We start from the raw sequence: 11,216 nt of genomic DNA on the forward strand, positions 1-11,216 counted from the left end.
AAAGATATTTATATTCAGATTCATCTATCATGAGAACCTGCTCATGTAAATAACTTAGAAAATGAAAAAGCAGATTTAGTGGCAAAAATTGATACTAAGGTTTAAAAAATAACTCACAAAATTCTTTCTTAGTAACTCTTCACTATTAAAGAAAATTCACAAACTGTCAATGTCTTAATAAATGAACAGAGATTTGAGAAAAAGAAAAGAAGACTAGTCAATATGCAAGATATGAAATAAAACTTGAGGAAAAATCTTTATGTATTAATAAAATGCATTAAAAAAAACATTTCTCTATGATGTAATTGAAATTTGTACATGACTACTTTAAAGTGTATATGAAGAGATTTAATTGAAAGATTCTTTACAAATTAGATAAATTTGATTTCTGTGACTTAATTGAAAGTTCAGATCATATTTTATTAAACTTCTCCTTTATATAAGAATGTTTGAAAAGAAACTTAAAGAAAAGTCTCTTCTTTCTTTGTAATAATTTCTACTACTTTTGTTAATTTTATTAGTTTTCACAAAATTGAGAATATATATATATATTTATTCTTTTTACTAGTCTGTTTAATTAAATGTTGTGTTATTCCTGAGTTGAAATTCAATAATTGTGTATGTTAATTTATAAATTAGATCTACAAAATAGTCAAATTCTACTCTAACTAGATAAGTATCATAGTCTTCGAATGCATATACTTAAATATATATATATATATATATATATATATTTAAAATGAAGAATAATAATAATAATACTTAAAATAATAGTTTACTGACAAACTCTGATAAAATAAAATATAATAATATACTTCATTACTAAGTAATGAACATTATTAAGGGATGAATTCTCTGTGAATATCATCAAATATTTAGCTCAACTATTTTCAACACGTTATTTCCTTATAATTTTATTCAAAATGTCTTCGAGAATCCCACAACTAGTTGATCATTGTTGCATATAGATCGGTATATATATATATATATATATTAAAAATGAAAGTTTCAAAAATATATAAGATTTCTGAAACTACTCTGTGCAAATGACTCGCTGACATAAAATCCATTCAAAAACACATGTAAATGATCATTTGAAGAGAAAATCTTTCTCAAGCAATTACTAAATGGAGATAAGACTCTTCAATTTAATCAGAGTTTTTATATAAAAAATGATGCAGATTCTACTTCAAATATAGATATTTTTAATTTTATCATTATTATTAAAGTGAACTAACTGAGCATGTAGATTTATTTAACATCATTCTTAACTATGTACACATTATAATCACTGCATATTCTATCAATATATGAAGTAGAAGAATTCAAGTATTATAAAACAATAATTAAAAATAATGCATAAAGCTGTTTAAAAACATTTATGAAGATGATATCTGAAACTTTGATAAAACTGACTTCATAATAAAACTTCATATAATCTTCAAAGTCATTACCGTAGCTGAGTATAGTGAGAGATTAGAGAAATTTTATATAAATAAGTCATAATTTTAAATGCAGAGAATTAAAAAACTATTCTATTTCATACTCAATAACTTTGTTATCATTATTGAAGTATTAAAGTATAATATGTTATAAAATTTAGTCATGATCAGATTTCTGTAGTCATAATAATAATCAAATCTTTCAATGTGATACAGCTTTATAGATATCTGCAAAGCTACTATCACAAATTTCAATTAAAATTGAAACTGAAATTGCTGCAGATAAAATTACAATTTATGAGTTTACTACCTGTAAGATCTGAAATATCTAATCAGTCAGAGCTGTTGCAGCTGCATATAAATGACATACTCTTTTATACATTCTATAAGTATTTCATGCAGTCACTGCTATGAATCATTAAATCTATGCTAATGATTGTTAAATTTTCATTCTGCATAAACAAGGCACTAAAAGACAAAGCACAATATTAGTGAAAAAGCCTTCAATTTTTTCAAAACTGCCACAGTAAGAGTGAAGTAAAGTTATTTATTATTCAAAGAATTTTTAGTAGATTTATATAATACAATATTCAATTCTACACTTATATTTGTCTTAGTCACATTTGTGGCTGAGGCACTGCAGTGATCAGAATGACAAATAATAATGTTGAATTTGATGTTCACCTTTACAAAAAAGTCTATATTTCTGAATTTTATGTCAATATTTATTAGAGTGGTTGTATCTTTAAGCTGTAGAAATACATTCTCATCTTCTGACTGACAATGACATTGCAGCTGGCTGATGACTGAACTTATGCTAAACTTTTTTAAGTCAATGATTTTCTAGTGACTGAATATAACTCACTATCTGAAATTTTTATCACATTCACTCAGTCCAATTCCATGATCTTAATTGCTGCAGTTTAATATTCTATTTTGTCAAATGTCAATAGCAATTAAAGACTATTGATGTAATTACTTAAGACACTATTCTCAGACTGCTCTTATTCATCTTTCAGATACTGCTATCAGTGTAGCACTATCTGATAATTTGATGATTGAACATGAATAGAATACTGATCTGATGAACACAGATTACTCATTATCTAAAAAACTGACATCATCATATGAAATGTATGAGCTAGTCGAGTCTAAAATCAACATTCTCACTGACTGCATTACCACTCTGAGTAATTTTTTGAATATCTGCATTTTGATATCATTCAGAGACTCATCTGAAGGAATAAAAGATGATTAATTTATTTTGTATATGATTTTCTATAATATCATATTGTATTTGCAGCTCATCAAAAATCTAACTTACAGTAATCTTTATTTAATGTCATTGCTTGAATTGACCATCAATTTGAATACAAGGTTAAGATACTGAAAGTCAATAATAAAACTAATATAAATGTCAAAATCATGATTAAATGAATTGATAAAAAAGATATTGAAGTTGAGTTCTTGTCAGAGTATATTAAGAAGTAGAATGAGGCTGCAGAATATGAAGACACTTTGATCATTGAAAAAGCACACTGTTTGTAAATACAGATCTGCTTATCTAAATCTTTAACTTCTGAGATATTCATGACTACTTTCTATATATTCAACCACATATCTATTCAGTTTTTAAAGTGAAAATCTTCACTATAGCTGCTATGAAAATTCCTTCATCTGCTTGATAAGTCATCAGTTGCTCATCTTTTTATCTAATGAATATCATGAATATGGCAAAATTCCTGATGAAGTTCTCAATCATATAAGATTAAATAAACTTACCACTCACACTCATATTGATTATTTAATTGATTATGATTCTACAAATATCTTCTGAATATGAATCCTGCATCCTAAATGTATTATTTAGTGCTAAGATATTATTTTTGATGAGAATCTTCTGTATGACTCAGATAAGTCAAATATTGAAAATCAACTACATGAGAAAGTTATATAAACTGCTAATTTGCTTGATCTTCCAGTTTATGAATCAATAACCACTTATAAACCATTGCCTGATTATATTGCTATGAATGTAGCAAATGATACTGTGCTTTTTGATATTGAAGCTGTGTCTACTAGCTAGCTCTGTTCTGGTACAGCACTCATCTGAAGTTCAGTCTCTGAATTTAACAATACTGCTGATATTGATATTTATTAAATGTCATTCTGACTATATCAGCAGTGATGAATCACTTTAAATCAACAGAAAGACTTGAATTGATAACATCAGAATAGACTTCAGAGTCTGAATAACAGGTCTCTGTCAGAACTTTCTTCATCAAAGATTAAAGAATAGCTCACTGCTGAAGTTCAACAGTCATTATGAATAATTGAGTCAGAGACTCTGATGTCACCTGTATCATACACACTGATCCCTGATATGATGTCTGACTCATCTGAATTATCTTTGCAAAACCATGCATTATAAGTCATTAAAATAAATCTCTGCAGATTTCAATGAAGTTGCTAAACGCATCACTAAGCTGCTCATATTCTTAGTATTCAAACAGCATCCTATTACTTTTATATAATTATTCATGAGATGTTTGTGAATTTTATCTTACTTAACTATCAACATGCAGTTGCAGCTGCTAGATCTAATTCATTAACCTGATCTATTATCTGAGTCAAATCACTGAGACAATTTTCAGAGATATTAATATCATAAAGATTTCATACAGACTGCTGAAAAGAAATGAGAAGTCATTATAGATCAACAGATCTATTAAATTGTATTAATAGCTAATATCAACAGATTACATATAATTTTCCCTCACTGAATGTTTATATACTGATGCAATGACGATGAATATTTAGTGAAGTTCAAAGCACATATTTGTGTTTGAGAGAATTTTTCAGTCAACTGCTGACTTCAAAGAAACATAAGCTTACACACTTACTGATAGAATCTTTAGAGTTTTGATGACTCTACAGCTGTCTTTGACATTGATATCTGACAGCTGAATGGTGTAAATACTTTCATCAACAGTTGTATTGATGAAGAGATATACTATACACTATCAGATAAGTGATCTATCTAAATTCTCAAATATAGTCATGCTCTGCTATATTACTCATATCTTGAAGCTTCAGCAGATTTTTTATGAACTATAACAGCTATTTCTGCTATGACTAGAAGAACTTATATTTACATTTAAAAGATTAGATTATATAACAGCAGTAGATAAATACTGTCTTTTTCAAATAATTATATTATTGTTTTCTTTTATGTGGATGATATTATTATCTTGCCAAGGAAGAAAGATGGTGAAGAGCAAGATCAACTGATAACAAATCTCAAAAATATCTATGAGATTTAAAATATGAGAGAACTTCACTGATTTCTGAACATTTGTATTCTCTGTGATCATGTACATTAATTTGAAGTTATAAATCTATAGAGACATCTACATTGATAAGTTGATCAACACATATAATCTTGTACATATAGGTCATTCATCTCAGTGCATACCTCTTACCAGTCATATGTTGAAATCAATCACCAGCTAGGCAACTTTCAAACAGATCTATTACTACTAACACTGTATTGATTCTTGCATTTACTCAGCTGTAATTACATGGTCTGATATAGCTTATGCTGCTAGTAAGCTTGCAACATACATACAAAATTTATCAGATCATCATTCAGTAAAAATAGACTATATAATCATCTATTTTCAGAACAATCAGAATCTAGTCATTTAATACAATAGCATAGTAGAATTCACTGCCTCTGATCACAACATTGAAATCAACATATCTGAGCAGCTAGATATGATTATTTTGCTCATTGAGATAGTTTAGATATCAAGTAATGTCAGCTTCACTGATAACATGAAATGTAGATTCATGACTAAATACATTTTTAAACTTTATGACAGACTGAATGGACTGAAAATCTTCTCATCAGCTGACAATAACAACATTTACTACTGAAGCTGAACTTCTCATAATACCATATACAGGCTGCAAAGTGATATCTGATGACAGTGTTTTTTTGCTCAAATTTATTTTAACTCTGAGCATAGAATTCATATCCTCTGTGATAATCATCAAACAATAAACCTACTTACTCATCTGCTCTGACTCAGAGTTAAATACACATCTCTGACACATTGATATTCATTATCACTGACTTAGAGAATATATCCAGCATGAACTTATTGATGGTGAATGAGTAGAAACTAAAGATATACCAGCAAACAGATTTACAAAATTATTGAAATCACAAAAATACACCTCATTTGTATGTTAACTTAGTCTACTGAATGTTACAGATCTTATCACTTACTAGCAGACCTGTTTTAAAACTAGTTTTAGTTGTTCTTTACTCACTCATTCACTTGATCATTTTCATATTTATGTCTTCAACAAACACCTGCAATTTGTAAGAGAATTCAACACTTACATCTTTTATTCATAGTCTGTTTGGAAATCTATTCAACTTTATTTTATGCCTGAGAGTTCTTAGATGGGAAGATGTGTTACAAATATCATATCAATCTTTAGCCTTAGATTACTCATACGCCTCAAATTAAGTGTACATCTCAGATTGATTATATGTCTCAGATTTCAGTGAATCATCATAAATGTATTTATAATCAAATGAATATATATATATTTCATTCTGTTCTCATTATTTTCTCTCTTCTTTTTGATAGTTATTATAAATACTACTATCTTATACCAGCTACGTTGTAACTATTCATTATAACTTGCTAAATCAAACATATATAAGCTATACAAAGAAGTTGAAATATGAAAAAAAACATCATCTATTTTTGAAATGGAGACAGAGGTTCATCAAAAACTCTTTGAATGAGAAACTAAGAAAAGAAACAAAAGAGATAAATTGATAAATTAAGTCAAACAGCTTGATAATCTAGAGTTTGCAGCATCTCTATCTTAAAGAATCAAATAGATAAAGAGGAAAATCAAAAGATTATAAATCTCTTAATTTCACTGTTAAAGAAAATTCATGAGATTATCAAGTTCAAAGTGAATATGATCAGCTTAATCAGATATATTTCATTTCAGTCTCAATCTAGTCAATTTAGACAGAGAATGCTCATTCAGTGTCAACTGGAAGTAGCACAGAGCGCAGTTAAAAAGTCTATATTTATGCAAATAGCTGCTACTTCTGTTCTTGTTTTCTATTCCTGCTCAGTTACTGCCTCTGAAAGTTTTAAAATCTGAGGAAAAAAAGAGCTTAAAACCAGAAGAAAGAAAAGCTCTAAAACAAGAAAAGATAACTTAGTTCAAAAAACAATATCTCATTTTAAAGCTCTCAAATAGAGAAGCAATAAATCAACTTCAGAGTTTAAAAATAGTCTTTGATTTAAGAAATGAGTTAAATTAATATTTGTTCTCAACAGCAATAAATAAAAGGTAATCTCTATATTAATATTTCTTTCATGAGAGACTTTGTAGTTATTATCACATTGTCTGAACTTTCAGCTAACTTTCTCATACACAATGAGAAAGATGAAAATCTCTACTTGAACAAAAACTACAAACAGAAATCAAAGTAGAAAAAAATGAGAAATAAGAAAAATCAATCATTCATAATATTTTTACTGACATTTTTGATAATGAAAAAGGTTCATATTACTGAAGAAAAAAAATAGAGAAGTATAATTATTCAATTAAATTAAAGAATAATCATATCTAACTAAATAAATCTGACCTCAGACAAAAGAAAGAAGTAGAATCAGTACTAATTATAACTGTCAGTACTTTTCAGTACAGATAAAAATCTTATCTCTTTTTATAGCTGATCAATTGCTAAAAACATTTAAATATGTTGATTCTAAATCTATAATCAATACTTATATTTAATGCAAAAGATGTCAAAAATGAGAACACTTTATAGAAGCTTGCAAACACTCTATAACATCTGAGATTTGTGCAGAAAATCATAGCACAAAAGATCACACTTGTGTCAGATATGAAGTGAAGAGTAAATCATGTTCTCACATCACAATCAAATGTAAGAATTGCAAGGAAAATCAAATGTGAACAGCTTTAAATTGCTTTTTTTATTCAAAGAACAAAAGAGATGAAGTCTTAAAAAGAGAATTATAGAGATATAACATTCTCTAATGAGAAAAAAGTAAGTTCTTAGTCAAGAAATAGAATTAAAAAAATAAATTCATGAGTAGAGAGATCATCAAAAAGCAAATCTTCAGTAAAAACAAAACAGACTATCAATTCAACTACTTTCACAAGAACAATTAGATTTAGATCTCAGAAATTGATTTCAATGAAAGTGGTTGTAATCACTAATAATAGTGAATTACAATGCTAAAAAGAGAAAATTTTGTTTATATAGTTATTTGAATGTTTATTACAGTAAAAAAAAGAATAAAAATAAAAATTCTCTTCTAAAATTATATTTTTACAGAATAATGTAGGAAGAAGTGATATTCCTATTCATTCTTGTTTAAATACAGCTTTTGCTCAGAAAATTGATTTCATTCTAATACAAAAAGGAAATCTAGATACTGAACATCAATTTCAAATTTCACATTCTAGCAATTATTATTATTTATCAGAGAAAACTCAAGTTAAACCTAGAATAATTATATTCTAGAAAAAGTTCAAGATTTCAATTCAATTTGAGATATGACATGATTTCAGATTCTGATATTCTAGTTGATGATATTACAAACAAATTTAATCAAATTGAATCTATTCAGCTAGTTAATATCTATAATGAGAAATCTTTACAGAAACATGATAGTAGCTGAACAGTGAATAGAGCTCTTCTTGACTTATCAGTAAACAAAAGATCAATCATAAGTGGAGATTTCAATGCTCTTCATTCATGGTGAAATGATGAATACACTCAATTCATAAGAGCAGACAAATTGGTAGATTAACTAATTTCAAATGAATTTAAGTTAATTAATGAATCTGACAAAGAAACATATTATAAACAAAACCTGTTAAAAAATCAATAATAGATTTAATCTTTTTATCTAAAGAACTACATGAGAAAAGATTTGAAAATGATTCATTAATTCAGAAGATGGTTCAGAATCAGATTATGAATGAAGTTATTCAATTTAATATACAATTAGATGATAAAGAAATATTTGAAAATTCATTATTATCCAATCAATATAATTTTAAGAAAGCTCAATGGTCAGAGATCTTTAATCACATAAGAGAGTAATGAAAGAAAAGAATCATGATAAGCTTTTTATAAGATATTAATGCTGAATTATCAGAATCTATATTAGAGGATAAAACAGTATTAATAACTAATATTATATTATCAAGTATCAAAGATAATATACTTAAAAAGTATAATCTAACTACTCTTAAACCCTGGTGGTCTGAGATCTTAATTGATAAACATAAAGAATTAGCTAGAACTAGAAGAGATTGAAAAGAAAATTTATATCTTTAGATACATATAAAATAATCAAAAACAACTACTTTTCTAATATCAAAAAGGCTAAGACATTTATAAATGCTGAAATGAAAGTCTTTCTAGAAAATGCAGAAAATAAAGATATTTTATAGTTTTTAACTACACTAAATTTAAAGTAGTAAAGCTTCCTACATTAAAATATGAATGAATATCAGAATCAAGAACGTACTGCTAGTATTTTTCAAGAGAGATATCAAGCATTTATGAGAGTTCTATTTTCAAAGCCAATAGAATCTGAGTACATCCATTCCTATGAATCAGTATCATGATAAACCAAAGTGGAAGTGGCCTGATCTAATTAGAGATGAGCTAGAAACAGCAATTTTCCCTAGTTCTACTAAAACAGCTGCTGGGCCTGATTCTATATATCATTTTATAATACACAAAGTATATTCTGAGTTATGAGAACTATTTTGCATTATTTTTTGCATTATTTTTCTCTTTGATGAAATATGAATATCATTCAGTTTGCTGAAGAGAGGCCACAGGAGTTATTCTAGTAAAATCTAATAGAGAATCATCAATTTTCAAACTCTGTAGAGTTATATTTCTGCTGAACTCTTTGAGGAAATATTCTAGAAAAGATAATAAGCTCTATACTTTCTTTTCTAGTTACTACAACTGATCTGCTATATAATGATTAAATGAGAAGTAGATAATAAGACTCAGCTATAGATACAGTTTTATCAGTGATTCATGATATATACAAGAACATTGTAATAATATAAAGAGAGCTATACAGAAAATTTTTGAAAGAAGAAATAAAAATCTAATTCAATTTGATATAGACAAAACTGAACTGATTCATCTTTATTCTAAAAGATTAACTAAACAAGATGAAACTATCTATCTCTCTTGAAGATAAAGTTATAAAATCAAAAACTTCTATGAGATAACTGAGAGTTTGATTAAACTCAAAGCTTAACTTTAAAGTTCATGTTAAAAAAGAATAGCTCAGGCTGAGAGAACATTAAATAATATTGTTTGATTTTCTAATACAGAAAGAGAATTATCTTTTCAAGCTATAAGATAATTATATATAGCCTGTACAGCTTCTGTATCAGATTATGAAGTAGAGATTTGATTAATAGAGCATAAAAGAACTATGTAAACTATTTTCAATAACTACAAAATAAAGCTTTAAGATGAATTTTGAGAGCATTTAAAACATCTTTTATAAGAGCTGTGGAAATAGAGACTTCAATTTCATCATCAGCTATTTGATTTGATAAAATCTGTATAAATTATGCTCCAAGAATCATGAAAATGACTACAGATCATTCAATTCAAATGAGAGCATCTACTTCATATCCTCTAGATATATTTGGAAAAGACCTGAATAGAGAAAATTTTTTAAATTGAAATGAGTACTCTAGAAAAAAGAAGATATTATTATCTTCTCAGCTTTATAGAATAGAATATGTGCTATGATCAAAGATCAATTGTCAAGCATAAATGTGGAAAATACAAATCACAATAAACTTTATCCTTGAAAGAAAAACTAATCTCATTAATAGGTATTACTATTAGTGAACTGTCAAAAGAAGAGGAAAAAATTGCACGTATTCAGAAACTTCTAAAGATTAAGGAGAAGAACTCATTACTTATATACTCAGATGATTCAAAAAGTGAATAAGAACAGTTAGAAGCTGATGTATCTTTCGCATATTCTAAATTGAATTCAGAGTTTAAGATGTTTTCCTGAAACTTAGAAAATGAGTGTGAGATCTTCAACACCTCAGTGAGTGAGATATTTGCATTTCTGAAGGCTTTTATAATGACTAGTAAAATATTTGAATATTTTCAGACAACTGTCAAACAGCACTGAAAAGACTTCAGAGACACGAAATTCAAAGTGATCAAATAAATCTTGAATTAATTCAGAAAACAGTAAAAAGAATTAAGCTAAAGAATAAAATCATTTAAAATCATTTATCTTGAATATCTGCTCATGTAGATATTTTGGAAAATGAAAAAGTGAATCTAGCAGCAAAAATTGATACTGCAACTCAGAAAGTAACTCAAAGAACTATATCTTGGTGTTATATTAAAAAAAGATTAAAGAATCATGTCTTGATAAATGTAAAAAGATCTGAAAAAAAGTAAAGTACTCAATATGCAAGATATTAAAGTGAAAGTCTTCATCAATAAAATGTAGAAAGAAAACATTTTCATTAATAGTACAATTGAAACTTGGACATGGCTGCTTTAAATCATATATGAAAAGATTTAAAGATTCTTTAAACTCTGATTGATGTGATTTCTATGATATAGTTGAAAATTCAGATAATATGTTAATGAATTGCTATTGAACAATGAGATAAAAACAAATT

Source organism: Paracoccidioides lutzii (assembly GCF_000150705.2).
Source record: "Paracoccidioides lutzii Pb01 unplaced genomic scaffold supercont2.15, whole genome shotgun sequence".
In the NCBI taxonomy this organism is placed as follows: domain Eukaryota; kingdom Fungi; phylum Ascomycota; class Eurotiomycetes; order Onygenales; family Ajellomycetaceae; genus Paracoccidioides; species Paracoccidioides lutzii.